The sequence below is a fragment of the Heterodontus francisci genome, chromosome 23, assembly GCF_036365525.1.
Source record: "Heterodontus francisci isolate sHetFra1 chromosome 23, sHetFra1.hap1, whole genome shotgun sequence".
Taxonomy (NCBI): Eukaryota; Metazoa; Chordata; class Chondrichthyes; order Heterodontiformes; family Heterodontidae; genus Heterodontus; species Heterodontus francisci.
In genome coordinates this window covers 18,095,870-18,118,564 of record NC_090393.1, presented here as the reverse complement: position 1 = coordinate 18,118,564, position 22,695 = coordinate 18,095,870, and positions in this window count along the sequence as shown.

Here is a 22,695-nt window from a genome sequence, read left to right as displayed (position 1 = left end):
GTCTATCCAATGACCACTTAAATGCCCTTAAAGTTGGCGAGTCTACTACTGTTGCAGGCAGGGCGTTCCACGCCCCTACTACTCTCTGAGTAAAGAAACTACCTCTGACATCTGTCCTATATCTATCTCCCCTCAACTTAAAGCTATGTCCCCTCGTGTTTGCCATCACCATCCGAGGAAAAAGACTCTCACTATCCACCCTATCTAACCCTCTGATTATCTTATATGTCTCTATTAAGTCACCTCTCCTCCTCCTTCTCTCCAACGAAAACAACCTCAAGTCCCTCAGCCTTTCCTCGTAAGACCTTCCCTCCATACCAGGCAACATCCTAGTAAATTTCCTCTGCACCCTTTCCAAAGCTTCCACATCCTTCCTATAATGCGGTGACCAGAACTGCACACAATACTCCAGGTGCGGCCTCACCAGGGTTTTGTACAGCTGCAGCATGACCTCGTGGCTCCGAAACTCGATCCCCCTACTAATAAAAGCTAACACACCATATGCCTTCTTAACAGCCCTATTAACCTGGGTAGCAACTTTCAGGGATTTATGTACCTGGACACCAAGATCTCTCTGCTCATCTACACTACCAAGAATCTTCCCATTAGCCCAGTACTCTGCATTCCTGTTACTCCTTCCAAAGTGAATCACCTCACACTTTTCCGCATTAAACTCCATTTGCCATCTCTCAGCCTAGCTCTGCAGCCTATCTATGTCCCTCTGTACCCTACAACATCCTTCGGCACTATCCACAACTCCACCGACCTTCGTGTCATCCGCAAATTTACTAACCCACCCTTCTACACCCTCTTCCAGGTCATTTATAAAAATGACAAACAGCAGTGGCCCCAAAACAGATCCTTGCGGTACACCACTAGTAACTAAACTCCAGGATGAACATTTGCCATCAACCACCACCCTCTGTCTTCTTTCAGCTAGCCAATTTCTGATCCAAAGCTCTAAATCACCTTCAACCCCATACTTCCGTATTTTCTGCAATAGCCTACCGTGGGGTACCTTATCAAACGCCTTACTGAAATCCATATACACCACATCCACTGCTTTACCCTCATCCACCTGTTTGGTCACCTTCTCGAAAAACTCAATAAGGTTTGATGCCTACGGATACACGACACGCCCATGCTAGCATGCATACGCGAAACACACATGCAAATAGAGAGACAGAAAAGAGCAGACAAAAAATAAAGTGGAAAAGTTTGAGGCAATATCTGAAGACTTCTTGTTACGGTTCTTCGAGCTCACTGTAAAGTCCTTGATTGTAGGTAGAGCTTGCTTTTCGTTGGGGCCCAGTATTCTTTTTAAACCTTGTTCGCTGTAGGAGACTTTTCTCTCTTGTGGTTCATGTGTCTTCAGTGGATTCAGAGGCTTGTGAGAAAGAGATGGGAGCTGCAGGAGAGATCTTCTCAGTCCAGGAGCAAACAGTCTTTCTCCTCTAACTCTCTGTGGCTAGTTCAAAAAACTCTGGAACATCCAGTTAGTCATGTGACCAGCTGGTCCAACCAGTCCTGGCCCCTGTGGATTGCATCACTCCAGCAGGCCCTGGGATGCGCTCCCCCCCACACCCCGCGACTGTCCGGTGATCAACGTCTATTGTGGGTTGAATGTGTCAGGGAATGGTCTTTTTTCTACACAAGCACCATCTGTTAGTATGCAAATGTTTTTTCCAGTCACGGTTGATCTGTACAACAAGTCATTTCCTTGCTCCAACAATAGTTCAAATCAATGTTCATATGACAAAACCAATGTGCCTCATTTTTGCAGGTGTGGGCCTGCATGACAGTATAGATGTGCATAAGTCATTGCAGGTGGCAGGACAGGTTGAGAGTGTGGTTAATAAAGCATACAGTATACTGGGCTTTATTTAATAGGGGCATAGAGTACAAGAGCAAGGAAGTTAGGTTGAACTTCTAGAAGACACTAGTTCGGCCTCAGCTGGAGTATTGCGTCCAGTTCTGGGCACCGCACTTTTGGAAAGGCGTGAGGGCATTGGAGAGAGTACAGAAAAGATTTCCGAGAATGGTTCCGGGGATGAAGAACTTCAGTTATGAAGATAGATTGGAGAAGTTAGGGCTGTTTTCCTTGGAGAAAAGAAGGCTGAGAGGTGATTTGATAGAGGTATTCAAAATCATGAGGGATCTGGACAGAGCTGATAGGGAGAAATTGTTCCCACTCGTGAAAGGATCGAGAACGAGGGGGCACAGATTTAAAATATTTGGTAAGAGAAGCAAAAGTGACACGAGGAAAAACTTTTTCACGCAGCGAGTGGTTAAGATCTGGAATGCACTGCCTGAGAGTGTGGTGGAGGCAGGATCAATTGAAGCATTCAAAAGGGAATTAGACTGTTATATGAAAAAGGAAGAATGTGCAGGGTTACGGGGCGAAGGTGGGGGAATGGAACTGAGAGAATTGCTCCATTGGAGAGCCAGTGTGGACACGATGGGCCGAATGGCCTCCTTCTGCACTGTAACATTTCTGTGATTCGGTAAATGAAGATGGGATCAGGGTGAACACGGATCTTACACCCCGACCAATTTTATCCCCTGGTTGAAGTTAATAGAGAATAATATTGGACGGACTGGAAAACTGGCATTTCCACCCGATCCTGTGGGGTTCCCACCCAGTGAATTAGGTTACATTTGCCCCCCAGTGAATTTCCTGAAATGACCATATTCGCTCATGCTGCAAACTCAGATCCTGGACCTGTTCTCAGGCTAAGCTCACCCTGCAGCTGATTCTCTATCATAGAACAAACATTTGCAATGTTTCCACTGACCCCTCCTCAATTCACTTTGCTGAAAGCTTTGGTTCCACAGGAGCTGGTGCCTCTGCTGGCTCAATCAAGTCTAAACCGATGTCATCAGATGCACAGTTACCATCAAGAGTCACTGGACCAGGAGTAGGAACCCTGGGGGCTTTGATGGCTGCACAGAGCTTTAGGGAAGCTGCTGAATCAGCCATTGAGGCTACAAGTTAATTAAACCCTGAGCTTTATTGTCCATCAGAAAAGATCACATATGAATTTTAACATATCTGTCCTACATTTTTCTGGGAACTATTTTTAAGCAGGTGTGAATAAATTTATTTCAAATTGGATAATGGCTGCTTAACTACAGCACAAAAACATGCAGCACTAATATGAAAATAAACCCTCTGATGTTTAACAGTTTCCTGCACCCATTTTCTATGGAAATACTCCCCACTCCAGGGAAATCTTTTTACCTGCAATGGCAATTTCATCTGGCACATTTTATATCTAAAGGATCGGAAATGTGAATTGCTGCTCCCAATACCAGCTCCTCTAACTATCAGACTCCCATGTGAATGTGCTGACACTCCCCTGCTCCACTGTCTCCAATTCAGCAGAATTGGCGCAAAGCCGCTAAGTGCGAGCTCTGTTTATCTTCCCTTTCCCAAGTCTGTCTGCCTGCCCTGTTTACAGAGCCTGATTAACAAACAATTTACTGGTGTGCATTTTATCTATTTAGAATTTAGAAAACTGATAAGGTCTCCCCTAAACTTTCTTTTCTCCTGTGTAACCATTTCCAGTTTCCTGAATCTCTCCTCGTCACCCAAGTGTTTTAGTTCCTTATATCAGTTTAATTTTTCTTCTTTGTACCCAGTGGCTAAGATTGTACTCAATACTGTATACAAGTTCACCACTATACAGGAGTTGTACAGACCAGGGAGGTCCCACACTGAACCTCTAGTCTGTACTAAGTTAGTTGATCTCAACCAAGGTGGTAGTAAGTGAGCTACCATTGGTCGTAGGCCCCAATCTAGGAAGCTGGATACAAATCAGTCAGTGTCGCACTCCTGACCTCGGTCCTGTGACCCTGCAAAGGTAGTCAATCCCACGCTCTTTCTCTATGGCAGGAGTTCCTTAACTACCTCAGACTGGAAACTCATTATGTAGGGAAATAATAGGATAGACGGGGTGCTTAGTGCTCTATCGTCCCAACACCAGCCCGCAGATATCAATCCCATTCCCCAATGGTGCAGTTGGCAAATGCTGTACCCAGTGTGGAAGCAAAACATACAAGACAAGTGGCAGATGGAATTTAATACAGAGAAGAATGAGGTGATGCATTTTGGAAGAAGGAATAGGGAGAGGCAATAAAAACGTAATGGCACAATGGTAAAGAGTGTGCAGGGACAGATGGACCTGGGGGGTGCATGTGCATCGATCTTTGAAGGAGGCAGAATGTACTGAGAGAGTGAGAATGGTTAGCAAAGCATATAGGATATTGGGCTTGATAAATAGAGGCACATAGTACAAAAGCAGGGAAGTTATGTTGAACTTTTATAAAGCTCTGGTTAGGCCACAACTAGAATATTGCATCCAATTCTGCTCACCACACTTAAGGAAGGATGTGAAGGTCCTCGAGAGGGTGCAGAGGAGATTTACCAGAATGGTTCCAGGGATGAGGGATTTTAGCTACAAAGTTAGGTTGGAGAAGTTGGGGTTGTTCTCTTTGGGACAAAGAAGATTGAAGGGAGATTTGATAGAGGTGTACAAGATTATAACAGCTTTAGATAAGATAGACAAACAAAAGCTGTTCCCATTATCTGATGGCACAAGGACTAGGGGACACAGATTTAGGTTTTGGGCAAGAGATGCACAGGACATATGAGGAAGAATTTTTTTACATAATGAGTGGAAACGAGTTGGAACTCGCTGCCTACAAGGGTGGTGGAAACGGAGACGATCAATAATTTTTGAAAGAAATTGTTTGGGCACTTGAGGGAACTAACCTTGCAGGGCTACAGGGATCGAACGGAGGAATGGGACTGACTGGACTGCTCTACATGAAGCCAGCATGGCCGAATGGTCTCCTTCTGTTATGACTCTATGACTCCAATGAATAAGGACCCAGATTCAAAGCCCTGGTTTATGCCGAGTTAGCTGATCTTAACTGGGGCGGTAGTTGGGTCATTATATTTGCCCTAGTGTACCTCAGCTGGGGAAGAGCAGGAGGACAAAATCACCTAGGGTTTCCACTCCAGTCATTCTGGCTGGAAAATGCACATATACAAAGATCAGATGATGCCCGACCTTGTGCCCCCAGTCAATGGACCCGCCGGCTCTTGCTACAATACAAAAGGTGATGGGATGGGCAACGAAGTGGAGGTCTACTGGAATTCTACCCCAGCATGAGAGTACACGCCTTCAAGAGAAGAAGGGAGAAAAAGCAATTCAACAGCCTTGTCAAGAAAACATGCTATGCTGAACGAGGACTTTTTAATTCATCGGTTGGAAACCTACATTAAAAAGGAAAGCTGGGATCCTACATTTAACTTTAAAATAAACTGGGAACCAAGATGGCCACCACAATTTGCATTGAAATACCTCACATTCCAGAACATCAAATTGGAGATGCCTGTCTAAAAAGGCTCCCATCCAGGACAATGGCTTGGATAGCCAAGTAGATTATCCAGTATTAGCCCTGTTAGCAGGATATTCAAAGCTATCCCGAAGCATTCACTATTGGAGACGTACCTCCAGGGGTAAACACTGACAGTACAACCGGAGAGAGATTTGGGTTTTAGACTTTGGACCTCATTTTTTAAAAAAAGGTATTGAGAGAACCATGTGACAGTCTCCCCAGTCTGTGTAAAACTTGGAGTTTTGTTACACACAACGGACAAGCTTCAAGTGCTAACTAGACAGGACCCCAGTAGGGCTGTGTTTGTGTGTCTTTCTCTCTCTCCAGATAACATCGCAAGTTTGAATTCTGTCTGCCTGCAGAACATCCAAGACTATCATTGCTACAGGCAGAGACCACAGGGAGGAAAGTCACCTACATCACTGTATCCACGAAAAACCTGAACCTGATGGGCTAGCTGCAAAGTGAACTCCTACCAGCCAGAGAGTTCGGAACCACAACTTCAGCCGGAAGACAACTGAATTACCAGATGCCACCGACTGTATATTATTTTTATTTGTTCTGGACTCTAATACAACACAAACTATTGTGTGTCTGTGTGTGTGTGTGTGTCTGTGTGTGTTATTTTATTATTTTACTTAGATCGGGTTTAGATATTAAGTACAATAAACTAACCTCTTTCCTGTTTAAACTCAAGAAACCATGTCCAATTGGCTCTTTTATGATCACAACCAAGGTAAAGGATTAAACACTCACTGAATTGGTAAGCAAATCCACTATTTAAAAAGAAATAAACCCTGTTGAGGTCAAACAAGAAGGACAAGAGGGCAGCCTTGTGACCCCTCTTCACCTGATCGTAACAAGCCTCCAAAAAGGTAAAGTGAAATATGTGGCCTCTTATAGGCCAATATCCTTGCCATCAGCAAAAACTATTGGCCGCAGAAAATGACTGGACAGAAGGGAATCGATAAACAGTTTGCAAATCAGAACTCAAGAGTACGATACCCAGAATCAAATGATTACACTGGCAATGGTATCAAACAGACAGGGTGCTTTTAAATTTCTAAACCAAAATACATCAAGATTCACTCCCAACAATTCCCACAGCTTTGAAAGTCAAAGCAATTTCTATTAATTGTACATTTAACTTCCATGTATGTCCATGTGATTCTGTATCAGGTGAAACACTTCACTGCGTATTGCATTGATCGGTGGTCTAAACACTGACAACATTTCAGTGATTTGTCAATTGTGTGAAATTTATACCCTTACTGTTGTCGGGTAAATTAGCTCCTAGCCACAAAAATCACCATTTGGAAAAAAGACAGGAACTGCAATCTCCTACTGCCCTGTGCACCATCTCCTGCAGTCAGTTACAGACTGCAGCAGCAGCAGGGAGGGGCGAGCTGCACAGGTCAGCTGTAACCAGTGTTCACCAACAGTGGCTGCTCCTGGGTCCAGTAGGATTGCTTCAGTAACTAGCAGACTGCAGCACACATCAGGAACAACATTCCTACTGTTAATTCTCCGTCAGTCACTGAGAGCTCATCAAGCTTGACACAAAATCAGCAAGTTTCAGTTACAACAGGAACAGCGCAGGATGAGGTACACAGTGCAGGGTACCAGAGGTACCATCAAGCCAGGGGAGCAATCCCAGTTTAATGATGAGTGTCAGAGAGCATGCCAGGAGCAGCACCAGGTAAACTGAAAAATGAGGTGCTAACCTGAAGCTAAAACATAGGACTACATGCATGCTAAACAGCAGAAGTACATTGTTGCAGACAGAGCTAAGCAATCCCACAACCAATGAATCAGATAAAAGCTCTGCAGTTCTGCCACATCCAGTCTTGAATGCGGTGGACAATTAAACAACTAACAGGAGGAGGAGGCTCCATAAACAACCACATCCTCAATAAGGGGGGAGCCCAAAACATCAGTACTAAAGGCAAGGCTGAAGTGTTTGCAACCATCTCCAGCCAGAAGTGTCAAGTGGATGATCCATCTTAGTCTCTTCCTGAGGTCTCCAACATCACAGATGCCAGGCTTCAGCCAATCTGATTCACTCCACGTGATATCAAAGAAATAGCTCAGCACACTGGATACAGCGAAGACTATGGGTGCTGCCAACATCCGAGCTGTAGTGCTGAAGACCTGTGCTCCAGATCAAGCCGCTCCCCTAGCCAAGCTGTTCCAGTACAGCTACAACACTGGCATCAACCGACAATGTGGAAAATTGCCCAGGAATGTCCTGTCCACAAAAAGCAGGACAAATCCAATCTGGCCAATTACCACCCCCTCAATCGTACTGTCAGTCATTAGCAAAGTGATGGAAGGTGTCGTCGACAGCGCTATCAAGTGGCATTTACTCAGCAATAACCTGCTCACAGATACTCAGTTCGGATTCCGCCAGGAACACAAGGTTCATTACAGTCTTGGTCAAAACATGGACAAAAGAGCTGAATTCGAGAGGTGAGGTGAGAGTGACTGCCCTTGCCATCAAGGCAGCAATTGATCACGTGTGGCATCCAGGAACCCTAATAAAATCAGCACCTAAAAATTCCCCTCCAAATCACAGACCATTCTGACTTGGAACTATATCACCATTCCTTCACCGTTGCTGGGTGAAAATGCTGGAACTCCCTTCCACCAGCACTGTGGGTGTACCTGCATCACAGACTGCAATAGTTCAAGAAGGTGGCTCACCACCACCTTCTCAAGGGATAGGTAATAAATAATGGCCTTGCCACTGACCGACGTCCACATCCCATGAATGAATATAAAATAACACAGCACAGAGTGAGGTACACAGTGCAGAGGTAAACAGCACAGAGTGAGGTACACAGTGCAGAGGTAAACAGCACAGAGTGAGGTACACAGTGCAGAGGTACACAGCACAGAGTGAGGTACACAGTGCAGAAGTACACAGCACAGAGTGAGGTACACAGTGCAGAGGTACACAGTGCAGAGGTATACAGCACAGAGTGAGGTACACAGTGCAGAGGTACACAGCACAGAGTGAGGTACACAGTGCAGAGGTATACAGCACAGAGTGAGGTACACAGTGCAGAGGTAAACAGCACAGAGTGAGGTCCACAGCGCAGAGGTACACAGCACAGAGTGAGGTACACAGTGCAGAGGTACACAGTGCAGAGGTATACAGCACAGAGTGAGGTACACAGTGCAGAGGTACACAGCACAGAGTGAGGTACACAGTGCAGAGGTACACAGTGCAGAGGTATACAGCACAGAGTGAGGTACACAGTGCAGAGGTACACAGCACAGAGGTACACAGCACAGAGTGAGGTACACAGTGCAGAGGTACACAGTGCAGAGATACACAGTGCAGAGTGAGGTACACAGTGCAGAGGTACACAGTGCAGAGGCATACAGCACAGAGTGAGGTACACAGTGCAGAGGTACACAGCACAGAGTGAGGTACACAGTGCAGAGGTACACAGCACTCAGAGCAAGGGAAAGGATTCCAGTATGTCCACAGTATCTGACATCTGTGTGCCTAGCTGCTCGAAACCCCTCCCCCCCACCCACCACTCAGGATTTATTCATCTTTAGCTTCCAACGCTGCATTAACCAAGCTCAACACAAACTGCAAGAACACTAGAAATAGAAAATGAAAAATTGCAGATGCTCAGAAAGCTAAATAAAAGCAGAAACGTTTAAAATACACATTAATATTCATCAGGTCAATCAGAATTCAAAAGAGGAAAAACAGCTTTAGCTACAATATCTTTCCTTCATCCTGGCCATGCTTCAATGCGGGGGTGTGAACAATGAATTTAGTCTTTTCCCATATTCCTGACTGGAATTTCCCAGTCAGTCTCGTCTTTCCCACCATTTTGGATCAAAGGCTGCAGTTTTTCCCGCCGCTCCTGTCTCTATCTTTCAAACACTTGGCCCATTTGATATAATCTTCATGTAGTACGCTTCATTCCAACATTTTAAATATCTTAATACATTTTAAATCCAATAACTGTCTCACTGTGAAAGTAATTAGTAGATTTGAACTTTACGCCCTGTGATCCTTCTGGTTTTTCTTGGCCGTGTCTTTACTTGACCTTGTCAATCTTTAAAAGGGCTTTCTCCAGAGTTTAAATTGTAGCCTGCCCTTTTTCTTTCAGATACTGATAGACCTGCTGTGCATTTACAGAATTTTCTAGTTTGTTTAAGATTTTCAGCAATCCAGGTGTTTCTTTTATCATCTCAATTTGACTCTATCCACGTATAATGTGACAATGCAGGACGAGAGCATGGCATCCTGGAACTTGTCACAAATCTTTTTGCATTGCAACCTGCCAAGTAAATGCAACAAAACTCAGAAAAGGTTTACTCATTAAGTTATTTGGTATAACATTTGCTCAATTATGTTAATTTGAGTTCATTTACATGGAAAAAAACAATTGCTTATAGTCTCTCCAGCTTAACTCAAAAACTAACTTCTCTACCTGTCAATAGTTAATTCTGTTCAGGATAACGTATTGCTAAATTATGGCAATCTGACCGTATTAATGTATGCAAATTAGGCAAGTTCTAACACAAATTTTCCCCTTATAACTCACCAAATAGCTTTATGAAAGTCAACTTGAAAAGCCTGCATTCTTTTAGGGATAATAAATTATTAAGTTATGCTAATTTGGTCTAATTTATTTATACAAATGCAGTAGAGAAGAGTTTTTCCACTCAAAGCTGAAAGAGGTCTCTGTGAAGTTTAGAGATTATAATTGGGACTAGGAGAGGAGGAAGAGACAGAGTGAAGTTTTATGCTAATCAAACCTAATTCACAAATGTAAATTAACTCCACTACAATACAGAGCCTAATGTTACACTTCTGGTGTAGGGAAGTCATTACTTATGGCAATGTATATCTAGTGATAAATGAATTCAAGCTTTGCAAACCCCATCTTATTATATGTAATATATACAATTTACCCATCGCTGTGCTTAAATGGCTGTTACCTACAGACACAGCGTGATAAAAATAAAAATAAAACCACAAATGCAGGAAATCAAACCAAAAGTCCACAGCAAATCTCTAGATGAGAAAAGAGAGGGTGATGTTTTGGATGGGACCAAGACACAAATACTTCCAGCATTTTCTCTTTATGCTTGGTGGATGTACTGAGGAAAGGAATATTTTAGCACTATTTTCCATCCATCATTAAGCAGTAATCTAATGTTATAATGTAATCTCATTTAATCAGAGAATGATAACAGCACAGGAGGACACTCAGCCCATTGTGCCTGTGCCAGCTCTCGGAAAGAGCTATCCAATTAGCCCCACTCCTTTCTCTTTACCATTGCCCTGAAAATTTTCCCCTCTATATCACTACTGCTACTATACAACTAGATGTGAGTTGAGAAACCTGCTATATTTCTGGCCCTACACAATGGTAGGTATGTGGGTTAGACACCAGCCTTTCACTACTGGCATTGGGCAATGTGCGGGCAAGACATCAGCCTTTCACCACTGCGACTGGATGGTATGTGGGCAAAAGATGGAACTCAGTGATCTGTGCTTTAGACAGTATCCTTCATCACTGTGGCTGGGTGATGTATGAGTTAGACACCAACCCTCACTTACGAGACTGGGTGATTTGCGCATTGGATATTATCAGTTTACTTCTGGAACTGGGTGATATATCGGTTAGACTCATCCTTTTACCTATGGGTCTGGGTGGAATGAGTTGGAGAATGTCCTTTCCCCTTGGGCAGTGTGTGCTGCAAGGGTCGAACATTGTCTAATCTAATAACGGACACAGGGAAATTTTAAAAAAAGTGGGCGGCACAGTGGCGCAGTGGTTAGCACCGCAGCCTCACAGCTCCAGGGACCCGGGTTCGATTCCGGGTACTGCCTGTGTGGAGTTTGCAAGTTCTCCCTGTGTCTGCGTGGGTTTTCTCCGGGAGCTCCGGTTTCCTCCCACAAGCCAAAAGACTTGCAGGTTGATAGGTAAATTGGCCATTATAAATTGTCACTAGTATAGGTAGGTGGTAGGGAAATATAGAGACAGGTGGGGATGTTTGGCAGGAATGTAGGATTAGTATAAATGGGTGGTTGATGTTCGGCACAGACTCGGTGGGCCGAAGGGCCTGTTTCAGTGCTGTATCTCTAATCTAATTGTCCTTTCACCTCTGTTATCTGGATCTGAATCCAGACTGATGGGATAAAAGTCTCCTCCCTGTACTGCCTATAATGGCCTGAAATGAAATGAATTTGGGGGAAGATCTTGCCCATCTGTTTGTTAATCTGCAAGAAGATTTTAAAACTGCTCTCAAAAATCTGTAATATCTGACCAAAATAGTCAACATTTCACTGAGGTGAGAGGAAAAAAAACATAGGTGATAAAATGATCTTTTTCGGAACTAGTATTTGTACTTGTATTGTAACTTTGCATTTCAAAGATCATTTAAGAATTTAACAGTGTTTTGCAAATCCCCCCCCCCCCCCCCCCACACCCCTGCATCCCTCCCCCCACTCCACAATTTTTACATCTGATTCTGGCTAGATTGAGATTGGGACGGACAGGTAGTTTGGGGATTTCAGGAATCTCATTGAAATTCATAACTAAAACTTGCAAATTCTGTTTTGGCAAGCTTAACCCAGTGCCAGTTCTACATGGGCATGAGCTGACACCAAGTCCCATAACTCATACTAATTGGCACTAAGTTGGCAGCCTCACACAGAACATCTCATCAAGGGATGGCTGCTGTTTAATGGAACCGTCACTCGAGCAAGTTTTCTTTTCCTTGTTTTCTTTTTCTGCATTCTTTGAGTTCTTTTCCCTGCTCCCCTTAGCAAAGAGGGTTACCTTCTGCCATCTGTGAGTGGTAATCTGAAACTGGCCGATTGGAGAAACAAATCTCAAAAAGGTGCTGGAGTATAGGCTTCAGATGAAATCCCGGTGGGAATCAGGGCGGCCAGCTTTTATTTAAAACAATGTAAATTTTAAAACGAAAGAGAAGCTCATTTTAAACACCTGGTAAAAGGAGATGTGGCAACTCTAGAGATTTTCCATTACCTTTCATTATTCACTGGAGAGGCAATGGAATCTGCTGGCAAATTGAGGTTCAGCAGAATAGGAATTATTGCCCTTGCTTTGGATGGGAAGCTAAGGGGACTGAGTGCATCACCTGAACGATAAGAGAAGCAACAAGCTGAACCTTCTAGAGCAATCCCGGAGGCCCTAAAAAATTTTCCATAAACAAGGCAACACCCACCAGGGACTGACACCAGCTTGAGTCTATGGAGGCCTCAACTTGTTTTTAAGACATAAAGAACATAAGAAATAGGAGCAAGAGTTGGCCATTCGGCAGAGTGAGCCTATTCCATCATTCAATAAGATTATGGCTGATCTTCCACCTCACCTCCACCTTCCCGCCCTATTGCCATATCCCTTGATTCCCTTAGTGTCCAAAAATCTAATACACTCAATGACTGAGCAGCCACAGCTCCCTGGGGTACAGAATTCCAAAACTATTATCTTAAAACAAATTGGAAATCAGGGGATTACAAAAAGAATAACTGAGATGATTCAAGAAACAATGGACTGAACCTCTATGATTTATTGTCCTATGAACTCAAGAGATTATTTTCATTGCTTTCTTTCCATATTTCAGCAGATATATGTCAGTTGTGCTGTTCACAACAAAGGAGTTGTTTAAATCTTTTTCCTCTCATTCCCCTAACATTTCTTCCCCTCTCTCAAGGACTTCGCCTCTTGCTGTAGTACAGTTGCAGGGCTCCAGCAGTCCTCTGGTACCTCCCCCATTGTGACCATTCTTCATGGGTGAGTCAAGACAGGGAATACTGACAGCTTATTCAACGGTCATCTCAATCACTGAGAAGGCCATCGCCGAGCACCTCCTGTATCCCTCACCACCCACATCCCCCAGCACCTTCAAACCTCACATCCTTCAGCAACTGCCCCTGGAAATAACACCCCTAGACGTTTGCAATTGCACTTTCAAGCTGCCAACTCCCTGGCCTTTTCCAACTTCCTTCGAGCATCACAATTAATATTGAAGGCCAAGATGACCCACGTGTTCATTTGTGATGGTATCAGTGCAAAATGAGCGGAATATAATCTGCAGAGGTTTCAGGGAAACAACACTGTACATAATGGAAGGCTGTTCTGGGGTGGCATCACAGGAATAGTGGTGAAATATGACTCAGATTAAGTGGCAAAGTGAGCAGCACACTACACCACAGCAAGGACAAGTAGTTTATGTATTGTGTGACTGTACACAACACCTTCATTTCATTTCCTGGTGAGGGAGGGGGAAACTGGGTACTGAGTACACCCTAGGATACACTCATGTGTATCTCCTACCAGCCGGTACTGGCAGAGGCCTAGGTATAGGCTGGCACCCTGATCTCTCACCCAGAGAATGATGCACACCAAAGGCCTGCTACTCAACCCAAACCCGATGGGTCCCGACGACATGTGTCGGGTTTGGGTCGGGTCAGGTCGTTCTTCGGGTCCGGCTGTCGGGTTCGGGTCTCGGTTGGGCCGGGTCCGGGTCGGACACACAGAGCAAGAATTGCATTTTGTTCTGCTGGGAAGTGTTAAAAGTAAAAACCTACCTGAGCTGGGAGTCTGGGACGTCAAGTAGGGAAACTCCGAGTCTGCGCAGTGAGCGAGTGAGCGTCTCTAAGACATCATCGTTCTCATGCTGCAGTTTCCTGCAGATTGGGAGTCGCAAGGTAGGTAAAAGGAACATTCCGGTGGTCAGGTCGGGCTCGGGAAAACATGGAGGGACTCGGGCCGGGTCGGGCTCGGGTCCGATGTAGTTCTGTTGGGTTCGGGTCAGGTTTTCCTTTTTATGACCTGAGCGGGCCTTTAATGCACACACCTCAAACATCAGGATGTAATTAATTTGTTTTTGCCATGTTCCGATTTTGAGATCTGCATGCCATTACATCCCTCATTCTATTATTGCCACGCCTTTTCTCTTGAAGCTGCTGGATATGGATCCATTGTCCTTCGCTGCTTCAAGTGGATATTCTTTCATGGATGTGTCGAGACAGCCAAGGTCACAGGCGACTTCTGTCTGCCTCCAACCTCTGTACTTCTGCACTTGCTAGTAATGGTCAAAGGATAGTAATCCCCTCTCTAGCTCTTCCTAGGGCACTGTACTACCCCTGCTGCCGTCCAGCTGAAATTAGTGATCTCAGCATTGAGCAGCGAACTGTTCTGGTCTGTAAGGTTCTGTACTTACACCAGGCTGGTGGGACATCCGGAGGAGAAGGAAAATGACTGAGGAGAAGGAAAATGACCGAGGAGAAGTCTGTTCATGTATATCTCCACACAAGATACTGAAGGAGCAGGATTGACTGGCTTCCTAATGGAGAGACATTCATTGACTGGATCGTGAAAATTGGATCCAGGAGAGAGAAAAAAAAAATCCAGAAAATTGCTTTATAACATGTATGTGTACACAGGTGATCGGCATTATTTGCAAGTAGCTGTCATGCAGCTTAAAAATGCAGACAACTGCAGTCTCTTGTCACCGCTGACTTTCACTCCTCACAGTCACACACACACACAAAAACACTAAGCCAAGAATATTCTCTCAGAAACGACACGACTTAGATTCATACTTTGTGCTGTCACTTTTTCAGACTGAAAACACAGATAAGAGGGATCGTGGTGGGAGTCTCAACTCAACCTCTCTCTTGGGAGTCTAGGTTTTTCAGTAACAAATAAAAAAACACACAGCTTTCAGATACAGACTCACATTGTACAGCATCACTCTCCATCTCTGAATCCAGGATTGCACGAATGAAACTTGAATCTATTATTAATGCTCACTCTTGCGGTCCTAAACTGCAAGGCTCTAAACTACAGACCAGCGAGAGGGATATGAGGAGGCTTGTTCTAGTTATCACTCATTTGAGGTCTGTAGTTACTAGCACAAGTAGTAAAGCACAGCCTAGAACATCAATTTAACTAATGCTTAACTAGCACAATGAATCATTTTAACATTTTGCTGCTGAACATTTTTACATCAAAGTGCAATTACAAGTATTCTTCATTTCCCTTATAGGTTTGTTAGGTAAAGTACCTTTTGTGCTAAGTTAATACTTGCTACCTTCCCCACCCCACAATAATAAACCAAGGGTTTTTCAGCATTTTACAGAAATTACACAGTTTTTCTTTTGCTGCTCCTACCTTCCCCACACAGGATGGTTCAGTGTCAAGTCTGTTAACAGCTTCTTGTGCCCCCAGTCTCTGCTTCAGCAGCCGATAGGCTGGCGATTCTCTCTGGCGTTTTATTCCCCCCTCAAGGAGTTCTTATTGTGTGAGAATGCACACAGCTGTGAGCATGCTCACTGAGTGACAGGTCCCTGCTGATCACCACCAGAAACCCTGTGGCACATTTAGCCAATGACTCTCCTTGTTTGGAAAATTATTAAGAAATTCTTACAGATGGAAGCAAAAAGAAAGTATTTTTACTATTTTACTTTCTGGAAAATTGAATAGCCAAACAGTCTGGACATCAGACAAGAAAAAGCTGACTCAAGCAAACGGTATTTGTGTATGTGTATGTGTCAGGTTCATGTGGTCTAAATGAACACAAGACACAATGGGCAGGATTTTCCCAATTTGAGGAAGTCCTGACACCGGAGTCAAATTCGGGTTGCATGGTTGCACGGGCAGGTGGTGGGACATCCTCAGGGACTTTCAATCTGCAGTCAATTAACGTTTGTCAGATGGGGGAGCTGGCCAATAACGGGTGGCAGACGGATGAAAGTTCTGGCATGTCAAAGGAAGGTGTCATATTTAAAGGGCAGTCAGCAGCTGTCATACAGACTGCACACAGAGGGCATTGGAAGGGATGCTGAATAAGGGAGGCTGAGGAGGAATGGCTGGAGTTAGAGGAAGGGTGGCTCCATAGTTCAGTGATGCCTCCCTGCAGCTGCTCCTGCAGGCGGTGAGGGAATGGAGAGAGGTGCTCTTCATAGTGGATGGGAACATGAGTTCAGCAAGCCTCATGATAAAGGCATGGCTGGAGATGGCCAAGGTGACACAAACATGGGTGCAGTGCTGGAAGCGTTTCAATAACCTGGTACAATCTGGCAAGGTAGTAGCACTTATAATAGCAATCTCGCAGCCCTGCATGCATTGAATGGTGCCCATGAGATGGGAGGCGAGGTGGCCGACTTGTGCATCGGACATGACCAGGGACCAGCGTCCATGGTGAGATGCAGAGCTGACTCATACCAAAGGCCCATGGTCAGTCAGAGTTGATCGCTGCATTGACAGGACTAAATGGCCACTTGCAGCAGGCCTCCAAGTGGCACAATGATGGACATGGAAAGTGACACAGGCTGCTGAGCACAGCTGGCCTATGGAACAAGAGTGACACTATATATATATGTGTTTGCAGGAGAAGTGCGCTCACATTGCTAGGGGGTGGAGAAGAACTGGGGGCAGTGTGCCATTCATAGCTATGGTGACTCGCTTGGAGCAGGAGGCAATGGATATAGGATGGGCTGCAGCAGGGCAGCCTATTGCAGAGGGTGAGGCAGGTGTGGAGGCCATTGAGAGTAACATGATGGATGCAGGCATCAAACCCTCTGACGTATACTAGCTATAGCACCTCTATGGGCCTTGATGAACACAGGAAGCTCCAAGTCAAGGATAGGCAGCAGGAGTTGATTGAAAACACAACTGGTTAATATTACTCTTGTCTCTCCCATAGGTCCAATAGCAGATGAAGGACTGTCAACAGCTCCAGGGCTACATGAGACCTCATAGGAGGATTGGCCATCTGAGGAGACAGCATCACATCGGTCTAGCACACCCTCCACCAGCACAGATACTCTCACATTGATAGGCATTGACGCATGGTTAGAAAGGGTGACACCACAGCACAGACACTACACGCAGGTAGTGGAGGAAGTGACAGCTGTGTCCAGTCCCCATCGGAGGATAGAGGACAGACCCAGCAATGGTCAGCGCCACACAGATGCCGAGCCACGGGGTCATCAGCGATGCGACTGATTCTAGAGCAGCATCATGAAATATGTGGACATCTGTCAGAGCTCCCAGAGGCTGTTCGCTCTCATGCGCTGACGATGGAGGAGTCCATCAATGTCATGAGTGGTGCCATGTCTCTGGCATATCAGCGCATGGCCTCCTTCATTGAGAAAGTGGTGACCCTCATGGAAAGCCACATGTGGCAGAGCACAGAGTGGACGCAGGAGATGTGCACCAACCTCCCCAGTATGGCCTCATCTATGAGCTGTGCTGAGCGATGGGTAGGCGAGATGCCCTGAGACACCTGGACCCATTGCTAGGTGTTCAATGACTCCAGGTAAGCAAGTAAAGGCAAGTGGGCCTTGAAAGGGTCGAGGAGCAGCTGCCTGGAGGCTATGAGGGCTCTTTTTAGGGTGCTCCTTGCATTGATGGCAGATCCTCGGCCGCTTTGATGATGACACCATCTCTGCATGAAGTCCCAATGATAGAGGCTCCTGCACATGTGCTGAGCCCTCCTAGGGTTCAGCCATCTTATGCACCAGAGCAGAAAAGGCAGCAGTCTACCTCCACATCAACTGCAGGCGCTGGAAGAGCACAATGTAGGAGCACCCAGAATCACTTGTGGTCTCTCACTGGGTGATAGTGCTTGCCCAAACATTAGATGTGTGTGGAATATTGGCGATCTTGTAATGCACTCGTTAAGTGTTTATCTGTTCATTTCTGCACCAGTGGGCTGCTACCAGATGGTGAGCACTTGAGACGGAAATCATGAAAAAGTCATGGAATGAGAGCAATGGTAAATGTAGCCTTTGGAATGATGACAGGACTACTGAGATGGTAAGGGCGATTAATGAAAGGTCACTAAGGCTACTTCAGGGAGAAGACTGATTCATTTCCAGCGGCGTTTAACGTGGGCTTATGAGTGAGTCGCATGTCTCCCTGGCACACATATCAATGCCCATCGACATCAGACTCATGGGTACATTTCCTCCTCGAACTGCCTCTAATTTTGAATATTTTTAAGGCAGAGGTAGATAGATTCTTGATAAGCAAGGGGGTGGAAGGTTATCTGGGGTAGGTGGAAATGTGGATTAATCAGTTCAGCCATGAACTTATTGAATGGCGGAGTGGGAGGAGGTGGTGCCACGCTAAATGTGGTCGCCAGAATCCAAAGCTACTCCCCTCTGCAGCATTAGGTTATGCAGAGCACAGCATATAACCATGATATGAGACCCCCTTGAAGGGGCAGATTGCAAGGCTCACCCAGATCTATCCAGGGATCTGAACCTCAATTTCAGAAGGCCTATGGCCTGTACAATGGTGACCCTTGTCGTTGCATGGCAGCGGTTGTAGGTGTCCTCACCACACAGGTGTAAGCAGCCTTGGCTTTAATGTGTACTGCTTGTCACCCAGTATCCATCCATAAATGCTTTCAGGTGACCTATGAACTGAGGCACCTGGAAATGTCTAAGGATGGACGAGTTGTGGCAGTTTCCCAGAAACCGTGGAAGTACGTGGAGGATCCTTTTGTGACGACTGCAGACTAATTGACATTGAGCAAGTGGAACCCATTCCTGTTCACTAAAGCTCTGAGCAGCTCTGCAGGAGCCTGGATGGCCACATGCATGCAGTCGATTACCCCCGAACCAGAGGGAATCCAGCAATGGCCTGGAGTCCTATTGCCCACCTGATCAGTGGGATACCTGATGTTTGCTCTGCTCTCTGGCATCTGTCACCCATTTGATGCCGTGATGGGCTGCTGAGAAATCCCATAAATGACTCCAGCCAATCCCTGGGACAAGCATGAGTAAAGATTGAGGGCCGCGGTTACCTTTGCCACCACAAGCAATGGGTGGCCACCACATCACAGTGACCTCAACTCCTCCTCCAGCATTTCGCACAGCTCCGCTACCACCTGCCTGGACTGACTCAATCTTCGGAGGCACTGGTGCTCTGACATCTCCATAAAGTTAAGCCTCTGTCTTTATACCCTTTCAGCTGGTTAGTGCCTTCTGCGAACATTAGCCTGCATTATTGGCTCTATGCGTCCTTCTCAACTGCAACCCCTCACATCCTCCTGCGGCTGTGCTCCTCTGGATGTTGCAGCTCAGGTCCATGTGGCTGAACCTGTCTCTCTCTGGTCTAGTGAGGCAAGTGGGAGAGTCAAACTCAGAGTGCTTACCACTCACTGAGAATGGGATTGCTCAAGGCTCAAAGCCTCTCAACCCCCTAGTGCTACCTGCACTAGTTGAATTGGACCTAAGAGACACCCTTCCAAAAGTGCCTTCCAATGTGGGCTCACACTGTGCAATCCCTCCAACTTTTCAATTCTTTAACTGATCCTCAGCCTGCCTGGTTGACAACGCAGCTGTACTCAATGGCTGCCACGTACAGCCACCACTCACCTGCCACTGAGGTGAGCCACTGGCACTCTGTGGAATCCAGGTGCACAGGGAAAATTTAAAATCCAGTTCAAAAATCACTGTTAATTTTCTGCTTTGCAGTCACAATTGCCTGTCCGCCTGCCTGCACATTCCCAGTCCTACTGCCCAACCGCCCTGGGAAATTTGCCCGGTGGCGGGTAGAAAACAGGGTTCCACTTTGACCCCATCCATCGTACCAGCCTCCTCAGCACCACTGGACCAGTAAAATTCCACTGAATGTGCGCCTTCTGGAGGGTTGTGTTTTTTTTTTTTTAAATCTTAGTGTTTTGTATGCATTAAAAGAGAAACCCCTGTCCCTACCCCAATGGTGCATGATACAAGGAAAGCAAAATGAAACTAGGTAGTTTCCATGGACACAGGATTAACTGGCTGCTTTCCTTGGGGGCTGCAACTGACCATTAATTTTTTTAATCCCCTTTAAACATGCTTTATTTGGGATGCATCAGAGGGCTCAGAAAACAGAGGTTCAAGAATCATAGGTGGAAGAAGAATGAAGGAGTAGGGACATGAAACATGGAGGAAATGTCTGGGAATGTGAAGACAGTATAAAAATGCGGAGTGACCAAGCAGAGATTGTAAAGCAACAGTGGAGCAAATTACATTCAGGAGTGACAGTGGAGCTATGGGAAAGCTGATAATCTGAGGGATGCTACAAAAGGACAACAAAGAACATGGAGGGAAAGTTAATTGTAGTATATATGCACAAGTTACACAGATCAAATTGATCCAAAGCATATTTAATTTAAGCTATTTTATTAGCTACAGACATGCCTACAGTGGCAGAGGAATGAACATTTCATAGGAACAGAAGGAGGCCATTCCACCCTTTGAGTCTGTTCGATCATTTAATATTATGGCTGATCTGCCATCTAACGCCATATACCCCTTGCCCCACATTCCTTCATACCTTTGGATCATAAAAATTTATCAATCTCAGATTTAAAATAAACAATCGATCTAGTATCAATTGTTCTTTATGGGAGAGTTCCAAACATCTATCCCCTTTATGTATAGAAGTGTTTGCTCATTTCACTCCTGTAAGGTCTTGTCACCACTCACCTTTTGTGTGCCATCTCAGGCACATCACTACACAAAACAATCACATGAAGTTTCAGCTGTAATATATTTCCCCCTCCCTCACACATCTTAACTTTGCCTCTAGTGCATTAATGAAAGAGACCCAGATTCTATTTAAGCAAACCTCTAGTCACTGCTGGAGTGCAAGTTATTCTTCTGATTGAAATATCTATATTTTCGGGCAGCACCTTTCCTCACCAAAGTATTTGATTTCCATTAAAAAAGCTATTTTGTGAGGCTATTAAAATGACATCCTATTTAAAGATTCTTGTGTCCCTGAGTGAGCCAAGACACTTGTGCAGCAACCATGCAGGGAACACCTATGCTACCTGTATGAATCAGACAAATTAGCACCTCCCCTTTAGGCTTTCTATACAATGATCAAATGGGCAAATATTTACAGGTACTCATGAGTTATTTAATAAACCATTCCTAAATTAGTCAAAAGAAAAGATCCCTAGTTAAAATTCAGGAAGCACTTTCTCATACAAGTAGTAGTGGAAATCTGGAACATTCTTCCCCTAAAGGCTTAGATGCTGGGTCAATTGAAATCTTCAAGACTGTGCGACAGATTGTTGTTAGGCAAGGGTTTCAAGAGGTAGGGAGTTAAATGGAGCTGAAGTACAGATGAGCCTTGACCTAATTTGAATGATAAAACAGGTTTGAGAGGCTAAATGGTCCATTAATATATGCAAATGGCTTTACTTTCCATGGAATCATCTTCCAGAGAAATCTGCCAATTGCTTTCAAACTCACAGCAACTGTGATATGATCACATGGAAATTGGTGAGCTGAGCATTGGGGAGAGTAAGTTGACTGTCATGTAAAACAAAGGTTTTAAAAACGCAAAGCAAAAATTGCTGCTTTCTAAAAAAATTAGGTGATAGAAAATGAATGAAGACAGTTGCCACCACCTGTACTGTAATGAGACAGAAATTAGATTGGTTAGATTAATTTCTTCTCTCTCCTGAAGACATTGAGCTGTTTCATAATAGTCAATGAGCACCAGCAGGATTTGGTAATCTGCCCAAGTACCATTCATGAGTGTTGGCAGTGTATGTACTCATTAATACACAATTGAGCCCGATCCTGTATTTGCGTATGGTTCACATTCACACTTTCAGTAAATCACTAGATGATCAGGTGCAGTGATTTCCCCGACCACAGGAGCAGAGAGATCAGGCATTGAGACTGCTACCTTATGTCTGCATGAATCAGTTCCACACCAGCATATTTATTCATTAATCTCAGGAAATGAAAAATTGTAGTTATTCAGAATGTTTAAGTATTTATTAACACCCTGTAAATCTTACTGGTTTGAAAGTCCTGTTCCTTTCTAACTTAAATACCCAATGCAAAAATTCAAATGCAGAGGACCTGAGGATAAATCAGTGAACATCTCAATTTACCTGGAATTGAAAAGAAATTTACTTTCCCTCAATTGAATGACCCGAGGAAATAGTTTATTTGTAATAAACATAGCCCTGTTAACAATTCTCAAGAATCTACCATGTCCTCAGGGCTAGGATATCAAACAATTTACGTGGATTATCACCCAAGGAGATCCTTCAACAGAGATATCTATGAAAAAAAAGTGGTTAGGCGATGCCAAGTTTTGCTTTCAAATGCTTGTAGGAGGAAATGGCTGAGGAGGGAAGCAGTTTTACACTAAGTTCTGGGAGAGAATGAGTAGGAGAGTCTGCAATGACCCTCAATTATCATTATGAATGGGAGGAAAATCTTATTCCTTTGAAATGCACTTCAATCTGCAT